The sequence below is a fragment of the Bos mutus genome, chromosome 15 (assembly GCF_027580195.1).
Source record: "Bos mutus isolate GX-2022 chromosome 15, NWIPB_WYAK_1.1, whole genome shotgun sequence".
NCBI lineage: Eukaryota > Metazoa > Chordata > Mammalia > Artiodactyla > Bovidae > Bos > Bos mutus.
This window is the reverse complement of record NC_091631.1, coordinates 31,990,153-32,004,803: the sequence shown is the minus strand read 5'-3', so window position 1 is coordinate 32,004,803 and position 14,651 is coordinate 31,990,153. Positions and strand designations below refer to the sequence as shown.

Sequence of the window (14,651 nt, the reverse complement as noted above, 5' to 3'; positions counted from 1 at the left end):
AATAAAAGTTGTATTCGTAGATATCATTCCTTCCCTGACTCCCATTACTCATTTCCCTCACTCCTTAATCAATTTCATTAATTTCTGGCTCACTCTTCCAGTGTGATTTGCCAAGATAAGCAGAAAAAGTGGAATGTTCCAAATTTAAATTAAAAAAAAAAAAGGAATGTATGTGAAGGTAATATGAAACAATTAAAATATCTGTTGCTTACAATGAAAAAAAACAAGTTACTTTATTTCAAAGCCAATTAGATTTTCATGTCTTAATTGCATGGTAAAGCCCTTATCTTTATTTTGAATCTAAAAATATTTTCTTCACTTAAACTAGGAATCAGCAAACAATGGTTCTCAGGTCGAGTATGGTCTACAACTTGCTTTTATACAACCGATGAGTTACAAATGGCTTTACCTTTTTTAGTGGTCAGGAAAAAAATAAAATAATATCTATAACATGTGAAAATTATACAAAATTTAAATTACAGTGTCCATAAGTGAGGTTTCACTGGAAGACATCTATGTTTTTTTTTTTTTTTTTTAAATTTTTTATTCCTTTATTTCTCATGTGTTCCCCATCCTGAACCCTCCTCCCTCCTCCCTCCCCATACCATCCCTCTGGGTCATCCCAGTGCACCAGCCCCAAGCATCCAGCATCGTGCATTGAACCTGGACTGGCATCTCGTTTCATACATGACATTTCACATGTTTCAATGCCATTCTCCCAAATCTTCCCACCCTCTCCCTCTCCCACAGAGTCCATAAGCCTGTTCTATACATCAGTGTCTCTTTTGCTGTCTCGTATACAGGGTTATCATTACCATCTTTCTAAATTCCATATATATGCGTTAGTATACTGTATTGGTGTTTTTCCTTCTGGCTTACTTCACTCTGTATAATAGGCTCCAGTTTCATCCACCTCATTAGAACTGATTCAAATGTATTCTTTTTAATGGCTGAGTAATACTCCATTGTGTATATGTACCACAGCTTTCTTATCCATTCATCTGCTGATGGACATCTAGGTTGCTTCCATGTCCTGGCTATTATAAACAGTGATGCGATGAACATTGGGGTACATGTGTCTCTTTCCCTTCTGGTTTCCTCAGTGTGTATGCCCAGCAGTGGAATTGCTGGATCATAAGGCAGTTCTATTTCCAGTTTTTAAGGAATCTCCACACTGTTCTCCATAGTGGCTGTACTAGTTTGCATTCCCACCAACAGTGTAAGAGGGTTCCCTTTTCTCCACACCCTCTCCAGCATTTATTATTTGTAGACTTTTGGATCACAGCCATTCTGACTGGTGTGAAATGGTATCTCATAGTGGTTTTGATTTGCATTTCTCTGATAATGAGTGATGTTGAGCATCTTTTCATGTGTTTGTTAGCCATCTGTATGTCTTCTTTGGAGAAATGTCTATTTAGATCTTTGGTCCATTTTTTGATTGGGTCATTTATTTTTCTGGAGTTGAGCTGTAGGAGTTGCTTGTATATTTTTGAGATTAGTTGTTTGTCGTTTGCTTCATTTGCTATTATTTTCTCCCATTCTGAAGGCTGTCTTTTCACCTTGCTAATAGTTTCCTTTGATGTGCAGAAGCTTTTAAGTTTAATTAGGTCCCATTTGTTTATTTTTGCTTTTATTTCCAATATTCTGGGAGGTGGGTCATAGAGGATCCTGCTGTGATGTATGTCAGAGAGTGTTTTGCCTATGTTCTCCTCTAGGAGTTTTATAGTTTCTGGTCTTACGTTGAGATCTTTAATCCATTTTGAGTTTATTTTTGTATATGGTGTTAGAAAGTGTTCTAGTTTCATTCTTTTACAAGTGGTTAACCAGATTTCCAAGCACCACTTGTTAAAGAGATTGTCTTTAATCCATTGTATATTCTTGCCTCCTTTGTCAAAGATAAGGTGTCCATATGTGCGTGGATTTATCTCTGGGCTTTCTATTTTGTTCCATTGATCTATATTTCTATCTTTGTGCCAGTACCATACTGTCTTGATAACTGTGGCTTTGTAGTAGAGCCTGAAGTCAGGTAGGTTGATTCCTCCAGTTCCATTTTTCTTTCTCAAGATCGCTTTGGCTATTCGAGGTTTTTTGTATTTCCATACAAATTGTGAAATTATTTGTTCTAGCTCTGTGAAGAATACTGTTGGTAGCTTGATAGGGATTGCATTGAATCTATAAATTGCTTTGGGTAGTATACTCATTTTCACTATATTGATTCTTCCAATCCATGAACATGGTATATTTCTCCATCTATTAGTGTCCTCTTTGATTTCTTTCACCAGTGTTTTATAGTTTTCAATATATAGGTCTTTAGTTTCTTTAGGTAGATATATTCCTAAGTATTTTATTCTTTTCGTTGCAATGGTGAATAGAATTGTTTTCTTAATTTCTCTTTCTGTTTTCTCATTATTAGTGTATAGGACTGCAAGGGATTTCTATGTGTTGATTTTATATCCTGCAACTTTACTATAATCGTTGATTAGTTCTAGTAATTTTCTGGTGGAGTCTTTAGGGTTTTCTATGTAGAGGATCATATCATCTGCAAATAGTGAGTTTTACTTCTTCTTTTCCAATTTGGATTCCTTTTATTTCTTTTTCTGCTCTGATTGCTGTGGCCAAAACTTCCAAAACTATGTTGAATAGTAATGGTGAAAGTGGGCACCCTTGTCTTGTTCCTGACTTTAGAGGAAATGCTTTCAATTTTTCACCATTGAGGATAATGTTTGCTGTGGGTTTGTCATATATAGCTTTTATTATGTTGAGGTATGTTCCTTCTATTCCTGCTTTCTGGAGAGTTTTTATCATAAATGGGTATTGAATTTTGTCAAAGGCTTTCTCTGCATCTATTGAGATAATCATATGGTTTTTGTTTTTCAATTTGTTAATGTGGTGTATTACATTGATTGATTTGCGGATATTGGAGAATCCTTGCATCCCTGGGATAAAGCCCACTTGGTCATGGTGTATGATCTTTTTAATGTGTTGTTGGATTCTGATTGCTAGAATTTTGTTTAGGATTTTTGCATCTATGTTCATCAGTGATATTGGCCTGTAGTTTTCTTTTTTTTGTGGGATCTTTGTCAGGTTTTGGTATTAAGGTGATGGTGGCCTCATAGAATGAGTTTGGAAGTTTACCTTCCTCTGCAATTTTCTGGAAGAGTTTGAGCAGGATAGGTGTTAGCTCTTCTCTAAATTTTTGGTAGAATTCAGCTGTGAAGCCGTCTGGACCTGGGCTTTTGTTTGCTGGAAGATTTTTGATTACAGTTTCAATTTCCGTGCTTGTGATGGGTCTGTTAAGGTTTTCTATTTCTTCCTGGTCGAGTTTTGGAAAGTTGTACTTTTCTAAGAATTTGTCCATTTCTTCCTCGTTGTCCATTTTATTGGCATATAATTGTTGATAATAGTCTCTTATGATCCTTTGTATTTCTGTGTTGTCTGTTGTGATCTCTCCATTTTCGTTTCTAATTTTATTGATTTGATTTTTCTCCCTTTGTTTCTTGATGAGTCTGGCTAATGGTTTATCAATTTTATTTATCCTTTCAAAGAACCAGCTTTTGGCTTTGTTGATTTTTGCTATGGTCTCTTTTGTTTCTTTTGCATTTATTTCTGCTCTAATTTTTAAGATTTCTTTTCTTCTACTAACCCTGGGGTTCTTCATTCTTCCTTTTCTAGTTGCTTTAGGTGTAGAGTTAGGTTATTTATATGACTTTTTTCTTGTTTCTTGAGGTGTGCCTGTATTGCTATGAACTTTCCCCTTAGGACTGCTTTTACTGTGTCCCACAGGTTTTGGGTTGTTGTGTTTTCATTTTCATTCGTTTCTATGCAAATTTTGATTTCTTTTTGATTTCTTCTGTGATTTGTTGGTTATTCAGCAGGGTGTTGTTCAGCCTCCATATGTTTGAATTTTTAATAGTTTTTCTCCTGTAATTGAGATCTAATCTTACTGCATTGTGGTCAGAAAAGATGCTTGGAATTATTTCTCTATTTTTTTGAATTTACCAAGGCTAGCTTTTGGCCCAGGATGTGATCTATCCTGGAGAAGGTTCCATGTGCGCTTGAGAAAAAGGTGAAATTCATTGTTTTGGGATGAAATGTCCTATAGATATCAATTAGGTCTAACTGGTCTATTGTATCATTTAAAGTTTGTGTTTCCTTGTTAATTTTCTGTTTAGTTGATCTATCCATAGGTGTGAGTGGGGTATTAAAGTCTCCCACTATTATTGTGTTATTGTTAATTTCTCCTTTCATACTTGTTAGCATTTTTCTTACATACTGCGGCGCTCCGTGTTGGGTGCATATATATTTATAATTGTTATATCTTCTTCTTGGATTGATTCTTTGATCATTATGTAGTGACCTTCTTTGTCTCTTTTCACAGCCTTTGTTTTAAAGTCTATTTTATCTGATATGAGTATTGCTACTCCTGCTTTCTTTTGGTCCCTATTTGCATGGAAAATCTTTTTCCAGCACTTCACTTTCAGTCTGTATGTGTCCCCTGTTTTGAGGTGGGTCTCTTGTAGACAAATATATGTAGGGTCTTGTTTTTGTATCCATTCAGCCAGTCTTTGTCTTTTGGTTGGGGCATTCAACCCATTTACGTTTAAGGTAATTACTGATAAGTATGATCCCGTTGCCATTTACTTTATTGTTTGGGGTTGAATTTATACACCATTTTTGTGTTTCCTGTCTAGAGAATATCCTTTAGTATTTGTTGGAGAGCTGGTTTGGTGGTGCAGAATTCTCTCAGCTTTTGCTTGTCTGAGAAGCTTTTGATTTCTCCTTCATACTTGAATGAAATCCTTGCTGGGTACAATAATCTGGGCTGTAGGTTATTTTCTTTCATCATTTTAAGTATGTCTTGCCATTCCCTCCTGGCTTGAAGAGTTTCTATTGAAAGATCAGCTCTTATCCTTATGGGAATTCCCTTGTGTGTTATTTGTTGTTTTTCCTTGCTGCTTTTAATATTTGTTCTTTGTGTTTGATCTTTGTTAATTTGATTAATATGTGTCTTGGGGTGTTTTAGCCTTTGGGTTTATCCTGTTTGGGATTCTCTGGGTTTCTTGGACTTGGGTGATTATTTCCTTCCCCAGTTTAGGAAGTTTTCAACTATTATCTCCTCAAGTATTTTCTCATGGTCTTTCTTTTTGTCTTCTTCTTCTGGAACCCCTATGATTGAATGTTGTAGCGTTTAATACTGTCCTGGAGGTCTCTGAGATTGTCCTCATTTCTTTTAATTCGTTTTTCTTTTATTCTCTCTGATTCATTTATTTCTACCATTCTATCTTCTAATTCACTAATCCTATCTTCTGCCTCTGTTATTCTACTATTTGTTGCCTCCAGAGTGTTTTTAATTTCATTTATTGCATTATTCATTATATAGTGACTCTTTTTATTTCTTCTAGGTCCTTGTTAAACCTTTCTTGCATCTTCTCAATCCTTGTCTCCAAGCTATTTATCTGTGATTCCATTTTAATTTCAAGATTTTGGATCAATTTCACTATCATTATTCGGAATTCTTTATCAGGTAGATTCCCTATCTCTTCCTCTTTTGTTTGGTTTGGTGGGCATTTATCCTGTTCCTTTATCTGCTGGCTATTCCTCTGTCTCTTCATCTTGTTTAAATTGCTGAGTTTGGGGTGTCCTTTCTGTATTCTGGCAGTTTGTGGAGTTCTCTTTATTGTGGCTTTTCCTCGCTGTGTGTGGGTTTGTACAGGTGGCTTGTCAAGGTTTCCTGGTTACGGAAGCTTGTGTCGGTGTTCTGATGGGTGGAGCTGTATTTCTTCTCTTGTTCAGTCGCGCTCCTTTCGAAGAGTTGGATTGTTTTTCTGGGTGCCTGATGTCCTCTGCCGGCATTCAGAAGTTGTTTTGTGGAATTTACTCGACGTTTAAATGCTCTTTTGATGAATTTGTTGGGGAGAAACTGTTCTCCCCATCCTACTCCTCCGCCATCTTGGCTCCTCCTCCGACGTCTATGTTTATTGTTTAAGTCTTATATGTAACTTTTTGTGCTACAATGTCAAGTTGAGTAGTTGCAACAAAGACTGTATGACCCTAAATTTTAAAGAAGCCTAAAATATTCACTATCTAACCCTTTATAGAAAATGTACCCCAACTCTAGTATTAAACTATTTTAGGAATTTGCAAAGTTAGTTGTAAATATACTCTGATTTTTCTGATTAAGTTATTTATACACTTTTTCCTGGGAAATATTAACACTTGGGTACAAAAGTTATAAATATGTAAGTCTGCTGTCTCTCCACCTGAAGAGGCTCATCTATGAGAACCATGCAGTACTATTTTTTTCAATTTGTTTTTAATCAGAGGACAATTGCTTTACAATGTTGTGTCCATTTCTGCCATACAACAACATGAATCAGCCATCAGTATACATATATCCCTCCCTCTTAGACCTCCCTCCCACCCCTCTCATCCAACACCTCTAGTGTGAGCACCACACAGTACTATCAAATACATCTCTCTGCCATCAGTCTCATCTTCTAATTATGTGACAATTTGCTGTTATTAAGATATTAGCTATCAATTATAGGTACTCTCAAACACTGCAGGTGTGTCATTAGTTTATACCCAAATAATCGTATAAAGTAGGTGCTAATATTCCTATCTGAAAGAAGGCATACAATGATTTGTCTAAGGTGTCACCCAGCATGTAAATAAATGATGGAAACAAGAGTGAAAACAGACTTGATTCTAAAGCCCATGGTCCTGTGGGCCACACTGCACTGCCTTCTTAATCAGGGACTCCTGCCTCCTTACCCTTATCTGAATCCCCTTGCATCCTCTTACATCAACCTACTCTGACTTCCAACCACTGCTAAAAGCATGTAAGTACTCATTTCAGCAGCACATACACTAAAATTGGAACCATAGAGAAGATTAGAACAGCCCCTGAACAAGGATGACATGCAAGCTCTTGGAACAAGCCCTTTGTTTATACATGTAATAGGAAAGGTTCAAAATACACAAAGAAAAAGTAACAGTACTAAAAAGAAAAAGACAGGTTTTTTAAAATTTTTAATTTTGTATTGGGGTATAGCCTATTAATAATATTGTGATAGTCGCAGATGAACAGTGAAGGGACTCAGCCATTATATACATGTATCCATTCACCTGAAATACCCTTCCCATCCAGGCTGCCACATAACATTGAGCACAGTTCCCTGTGCTGTACAGTATGTCCTTGTTGGTTATCCATTTCAAATGTAGTAATCTGTATATGTGCATCCCAAACTAATTATCCCTTCCCCCCATCCTTCCCCCTGGCAACCATAAATTCTTTCTCTTAGTCTGTGAGTCTCCTTCTTTGTAAGTTATGTTATTTGTTTTTAGAATCCACATATAAGGGATGTCATATGATATTTCTCCTTCTCTGGAAAAAGACAAATTCTTAATCAGATTTGGAGATTTTAGCACTTTCCTGTTTCTGTGCTAATTTGTTGCATGTGTAGATAAAAATGAAATTGAGCTATACACTCCAGATGTATCCATCTTACTCTATGTAATTTACATTTTAAAAATTAAAAAGGGAAAACATCTTCATTGACTGTAAGAAAATAAAAAGAAACTAAGAAGTGATGAGCCTAAAATCATGTATCAGTTAATTTGGAATTAAATAATGTATTGGTAGCTTCAACTGCTTTCTCTAATCTCTCAGGCAGGCTCTCCTTGATATGTTCAAGTCTCCAAAACCTGTGGAATATTGCAGTCTGACCTTTTCATGTTCTTATGGGAACCAGTGAGTTAAAACTACAATCCTGTATTAGGCTCTCTTCTGGGAATTTCTAGGAAGTTTCTTGGGTAAATCATTTGTTTACAGAGGATAGCAGAGCTATAGGAATTGGTGTTCCATAAGTATAAAACTCAAAAGACAGCTCAAAGAGTGATCTGTAGATGAAGGTTGGTCAACAGATGTGGTACACTGAGGCTGAGAAGCCTCTAGCCTAAAATCATTTCTGTTTCACTGTGTGGTTACGTTGTAAGTGCAGTAGGGCCCTAACATAACATTGTCTTATAATATGGCTTTGTATCATGAGTGTGTCTGAAACATGGAAAATGAACTGGGCTTAGAGAGGATGATGAATAAGTGTCAGTAATGCCTAACGCGGCTCAATAAGGATGACTTTTTGACATAGGAAGGGCTCAAAGGTAAAAAACAAAAACAAAAAGATTGCAATGGAGGAAGGGGGTAGGGGAGCTTCTCTTGATGATATGTTTACCCGGATAAGAAGATACTTTTAACTTAAATTTGGAAAAGAAGCTATGAAAATGTAAAAATGAACTAAAATGCTTTTAGCCATCCATTGCCATTGTTCAATTCACCTTTCTATGGTTCATCTGAGAAAGCATCCAGTTGTTCATGCACAGTCAGAGAAAATGCTGGATAGAGTTAGAACTCTATGTGAGATAGGAACTGGGAAATACACAGACTCATCAGCTGAAAGAGTAAAGTGTATTCATCTAAGCAAAGACTAGGAAGATAGACATGGGTACAGAAGTCAGGCCATGGATGACAGGATCTTAGTCACTAGACTCAAATCAGAGAGGACTTTGTTTAGTCTTGGAAGAAAGGGCAGGTGAGAGGATATTAAGGCCTCATGTTAATTGGAAGAGGGGCCTGGAAACAATCTAGCTACTCCAGGTAAGTTGTATGTGACTGCAAGGAAAGTACTGTAAGGTGCAGTCTAAGACAGTCCTTAGTATTCTGTCAGAGAATAAGACACACCTGGGTTTGAATTCTAGTTCCATCCATGACTGGGGCTTCCCAGATGGTGCAGTGGTAAAGAATCCACCTGCCAACACAGGAAACACAAGAGATGCAAGTTCAATCCCTGGGTCAGGAAGACCTCCTGGAGCAGGGAATGGCAACCCACTCCAGTATTCTTGCATGTAAAATTCCATGGACAAAGGAGTCTGTTGGGTAACAGTACATGGGGTCACAAAGAGTTAGAGACAACTGAGTATGCAGCACATATATGCATATCTATCCATGATTAGCTATTTATTTCTTTTTTTAATTTATAAAACAGAGATAATAGCAGTACCTGCTTCACAAGGTTTCTCTGAGAATTAAATGAAGTGTATATAAAGAGTCTGAGATATCATTCATCTTAGAGATAGTATCCCTGAATTTTAATTTTTTTAGTAATAACATGTAAGACTGTCTCCTCTCAAGGCAATAAATTTACTTGAAATTCTTGAGTAATTTCTCCACATGAGTCACTGCACTTGAGAAACAAATGCACTGGGCCCTTTATACATTAGTAGGGTAATGCTCGTGTTCCAAGCCAGGCTTCAGCAATACGTGAACCGTGAACTTCCAAATGTTCAAGCTGGTTTTAGAAAAGGCAGAGGGACCAGAGATCAAATTTCCAACATCTACTAGATCATCATAAAAGCAAGAGAGTTCCAAAAAACATCTATTTCTGCTTTATTGACTATGCCAAAGCCTTTGACTGTGTGGATCACAATAAACTGTGGAAAATTCTGAAAGAGATGGGAATACCAGACCACCTGACCTGCCTCTTGAGAAAGCTATATGCAGGTCAGGAAGCAAAAGTTAGAACTGGACATGGAACAACAGACTGGTTCCAAATAGGAAAAGGAGTACGCCAAGGCTGTATATTGTCACCCGGCTTAGTTAACTTATATGCAGTGTACATCATGAGAAATGCTGGGCTGGAAGAAGCACAAGCTGAAATCAAGATTGCCAGAAGAAATATCAATAACCTCAGATATGTAGATGACACCACCCTTATGGCAGAAAGTGAAGAGGAACTAAAAAGCCTATTGATGAAAGTGAAAGAGGAGAGTGAAAAAGTTGGCTTAAAGCTTAACATTCAGAAAACGAAGATCATGCCATCTGGTCCCATCACATCATGGGAAATAGATGGGAAAACAGTGGAAACAGTGTCAGACTTTATTTTTGGAGGGCTCCAAAATCACTGCAGATGGTGGTTGTAGCCATGAAATTAAAAGACACTTACTCCTTGGAAGGAAAGTTATGACCAACCTAGATAGCATATTCAAAAGCAGAGACATTACTTTGCCAACAAAGGTTCGTCTAGTCAAGGCTATTGTTTTTCCAGTGGTCATGTATGGATGTGAGAGTTGGACTGTGAAGAAAGCTGAGTGCCAAAGAATTGATGATTTTGAACTGTGGTGTTGGAGAAGACTCTTGCGAGTCTCTTGGACTGCAGGAGATACAACTAGTCCATCCTAAAGGCGACCAGTCCTGGGTGTTCTTTGGAAGGACTGATGCTGAGGCTGAAACTCCAATAATTTGCCACCTCATGCAAAGAGTTGACTCATTGGAAAAGACCCTGATGCTGGGAGGGATTGGGGGCAGGAGGAGAAGGGGATGACAAAGGATAAGATGACTGGATGGCATCACCAACTCGATGGACATGAGTTTGGGTAAACTCCGGGAGTTGGTGATGGACAGGGAGGCCTGGCATGCTGTGATTCATGGGGTTGCAAAGAGTCGGACATAACTGAGAGACTGAAATGAACTGAACTGATTGTTAGTAGGAGATTTATTATGTTTCAGACTGATCAGGACTTTGCCCACTATCTCTTATCCTCAAAGTAATTCTGCTATTTTACTATCTCCTGTTCATCAGTAAGTGTATGAAATTTCACAGATAAACATTTATTTTTAAGTTCACATAAAAATGGAACAAATATTTTGAAAGTGAAACTATGTGTAAAAATTGTCTAAAGAATGTCTAGGACAGAGTAATAGTTTCTGATGTTTTCTCTTTTTAATCTCTCTAACATATTTATTCCTTTTTTCCCTCTTTCAGCTTGTTAAGAGCCATCTCTCATTTTCATCTCTTGATCTGACTGAGCAAGTGTTGATTTTATACCTTTATGATGTCACAGCTGTTTCTACTTGGTGGATGGTGTTACCAACAATGGTAGCAAGTTCTACAGAGAGTTTGCAAGTGAAATCAGCTTTAGAAGCCTGGCCTGAAAAGTGTTTGGAGCAAACATCTCTAGAAATTGGAGAAACCACTTCCTAACTGCTTTACTAAAATCTATTTCTTGCGTTTTTTTTTTTTTTTTTCTTAATTCTACCTTCATTTTGGATCAAGCAGAAAGAGCTACCCTATAGTTCAGCCTGACTGTATAAATCATTTAATTAGATTATAGGTGGGGAGGGGCAAAACCTAATAGTAAAAGGGGAATTTATTTGCAGGACATATCTTTGTGTGGGTACTTTTTTTCTCAGGACCTGATGGGGAAGTGTGACATCCATGGTTCTCCTTGTCAGTTAACATTATCTGACTATATTATCAATAGTCTGTTTGTAAGAAATACCTCATTCTTTTATTCTTTTACTCTATTATGAGAAGTCTTTCAAAACTTCTTTATTCCTCGTTCTTTTATTCCTTTATTCTTTTATGAGAAGTCTTTCAAAACCGTGTTTTCTCTGTTTATGTCTCAGACAAAATTGCTGAAGGAAGGGAGAAGTGCATAACAGACCTACGCTGAAAGTGCCATTTCAGATCTGGGAATAAATACTTCCCAATCAATTTATCATGCGCACTCTCAGTTCCTCTAAGGTGGAGATCACCACCTTCTTCCTGATTGGAATCCCAGGACTGGAGCATGTTCACGTATGGATCTCTGTCCCCATCTGCCTCATGTACCTGGTGGCCATTCTTGGCAATTGCACCACCCTCTTCGCGATCAGGACAGAGCCCCCACGCCATGCACCCATGTACTACTTCCTTTCCAAGTTGGCTGTCTCTGACCTGAGACTGTCCCTCTCATCCCTCCCCACTATGCTGTTGATCTTTGCTCTCAATGCCACAGGAATTTCCCCAAGTGCCTGCTTTGCTCAAGAATTCTTTATCCATGGATTCACAAATCTGGAGTCCTCAGTGCTCCTGGTCATGTCTTTTGTTCGCTTTTTGGCCAGCCACAACCCCCTGAGATACAGCTCCATCCTCCCCAATGCCAGAGTGGCCAAAATGGGTCTGGTGTTCCTCATTAAAAGCATGCTCTTAGTGCTCCCATTTCCTTTCACTCTTAAAAGTTTGACCTATTGTAGGAAGAGCCTACTTTCTCACTCTCACTGTCTCCATCAAGATGTCATGAAGTTTGCCTGCTCTGACAACACAGTCAACTTTTTCTATGGCTTCTTTGTTGTTCTCTTTATGATGACAGACAGCATGTTCATTGCTGTGTTCTATGTATTCATCCTGAAGACTGTGATGAGAACTTGATCCCACAAGGAGCAGCTCAAGGCCCTCAACACCTGTGTCTCCCACATCTGTGCTGTGCTCATCTTCTACATGCCCATCATTGCTTTGGCTTCCATGCACCACTTTGGCAAGCTCAAGTGCCCAGTGGCCATGATCCTCATTGCTGACATTTTCTTGCTAGTGCCACCTTTGATGAATCCCATTGTCTACTGTGTGAAGACACACAAATTCCTGAGAAGGTTCTGGGGAAATTTGATCTAAAATAAAGGTATGGGGAAAAGTGAGGCAGGGTCAGCCAGGTTCAGGGAATAAAACAATACCTTTCTAAGCAAAGTATTATGGATGGGTCATTCTTATCTTTCCTAATCATGATTGTAATCAGTACAACAACATGTGGTCTGGGCATTGAGGTCTGTGAGCTTAGGACTTACATGGGCATTTATAGGTATGTATGGGATAATTTTGTAATATAATTAAAATCATGAACCAATACATGGATGTGGAATTTTAGTTACAGTGTTTACAACACACGGATGTAAAAATGGAAGTAGAGATTGTTTTCCCTTATAGAGAATGAATATCAGAGGAGCTGGAGTCTAAAGACATTACTCCAAACCAGTTACTGATTTTCTTTCCTGCAGCCTTCAGACATGTATTTACTGTGGGGACTCAATTTAAATTCTTGATTTCCCATTTAAATTAAAAAGTCTGTTTTCAAATATGAGTTGCTTGTATATTTGCTCCCTTTGCTCTTTTTTTTTTTTTTTTTTTTTTAAATTTTACCTTGGGTTATAGTTGATTTGGGCTTCCCTTGTGGCTCAGCTGGTAAAGAATCTGCCTGAAATGTGGGAGACCTGGGTTTGATCCTGGGTTGGGAAGATCCCTGGAGAAGGGAAAGGCTACCCACTCCAGTATTCTGGCCTGGAGAATTCCATGGACTATAGTCCATGGGGTCGCAAAATGTTGGATACGACTGGGCAGCTTTCACTTTTCATAGTTGATTCACAATGTGGTGTTAGTTTCAGGTATACAGCCAAGTGATTCAGTTACATATTCTTTTTCAGATATTTTTCCCATTTATGTTAATACAGAATATTGAGTAGTGTTTTTCATGTTATATAGTAGGTCTTTATTAATTATCTCTCTTATATACAGTAGTGTGTATTTTAATCTCAAATTTCTAATTTATTTATCCTCACCACCTTTCCCCTTTGATAACCTAACTCTGTCTTCTAAGTCTGTGAGTCTGTTTTTGTTTTGTAAATAAGTTCATTTGTATCTTTTTATAGATTACACATGTAAGTGGTATCACATGATACTTGTCTTTCTCTATCTGGCTTACTTCACTTAGTATGATAATCTCCAGGTCCATCCATGTTGCTGCAAACTGCATTATTTCACTCTTTCTAACGGCTGAGTAATATCTCACTGTATAAATATACCATATCTTCTTTATGCATTCATCTGTCTGTGGACATTTAGGTTGCTCCCATGTCTTGGCTATTGTAAATAGTGCTGTTATGAACATTGGGGTGCATGAATCTCTTTGAGTTGGTGTTTTTCTGGATATATGCCAAGGAGTGGGATTGCTGGAACATATGGTAACTATCAGTTCCTGGGTTGGGAAGATCCCCTGGAGGAGGGCATGGCAATCCACTCCAGTATTCTTGCCTGGAGAATCCTATGGACATAGGAGCCTGCTGGGCTACATTACATAGGGTCTCACAGAGTCAGACACAACTGAAGCAACATAGCAGGCATGCAAGCATGGTAACTATATTTTAGTTTTTTAAGAAACTTCCATACTGTCTTCATAGTGACCACCAATTTACATTCCCACTAACAGTATAAGAGGATTCCATTTTCTCTATACCCTTTTGTTATCTGTAGATTTTTTGATGATGGCTATTCTGACCAGTGTGAGGTGATACCTCATTGTAGTTTAGTTTTGATATACATTTCTCTAATAATCAGTGATGTTGTCTTTGCTCTATTCTTAACCATCAAATAGAGACAAAGTGGCTCAGCAGTAAAGAATCTGCCTGCCAATGCAGGTGACACAGGAGACATGGGTTTGATTCCTGGATCAGGAAGATCCCCTGGAGGAGGAACTGTCAACTCATCCCAGTATTCTTGCCTGGAAAATCCCACTGACAGAGGAACCTGTATACTATAATCTATGGGGTCACAGAGAGTCAGACACAGTTGAGCATGCATGCAGCCTTGAACTGACAATAAACTCATAATATTCTTTAAGATAGAGTAGGTTTGCTTTTCTTTTCCTCTAACTTACAACAGGGTTCCAAAAAGCCATATTTACTAAAAGAACAGAGGGGCAGTTCTGCTATTAGTAAGAAATAGGAAAGCTATTAATAGTAGCATGGTAATTTTTAAAGCATTGATATTCTTAGATGCCTTAAAATA

At 37.8% G+C, this 14,651-nt stretch overlaps 1 non-coding gene and 1 pseudogene across 1 annotated transcript; both read left to right on the top strand.

Annotated features, from left to right (window-relative positions):
* The first annotated feature begins 6,846 nt into the window (after positions 1 to 6,846).
* Positions 6,847 to 6,951, top strand: LOC138991055 (U6 spliceosomal RNA). The gene has a single exon (XR_011467103.1). It is a non-coding gene; the product is annotated as a U6 spliceosomal RNA (small nuclear RNA).
* Positions 6,952 to 11,558: 4,607 nt separating this feature from the next.
* LOC102279061 (olfactory receptor 51A7-like) lies at positions 11,559 to 12,493 on the top strand (annotated as a pseudogene).
* Positions 12,494 to 14,651: the final 2,158 nt, after the last annotated feature.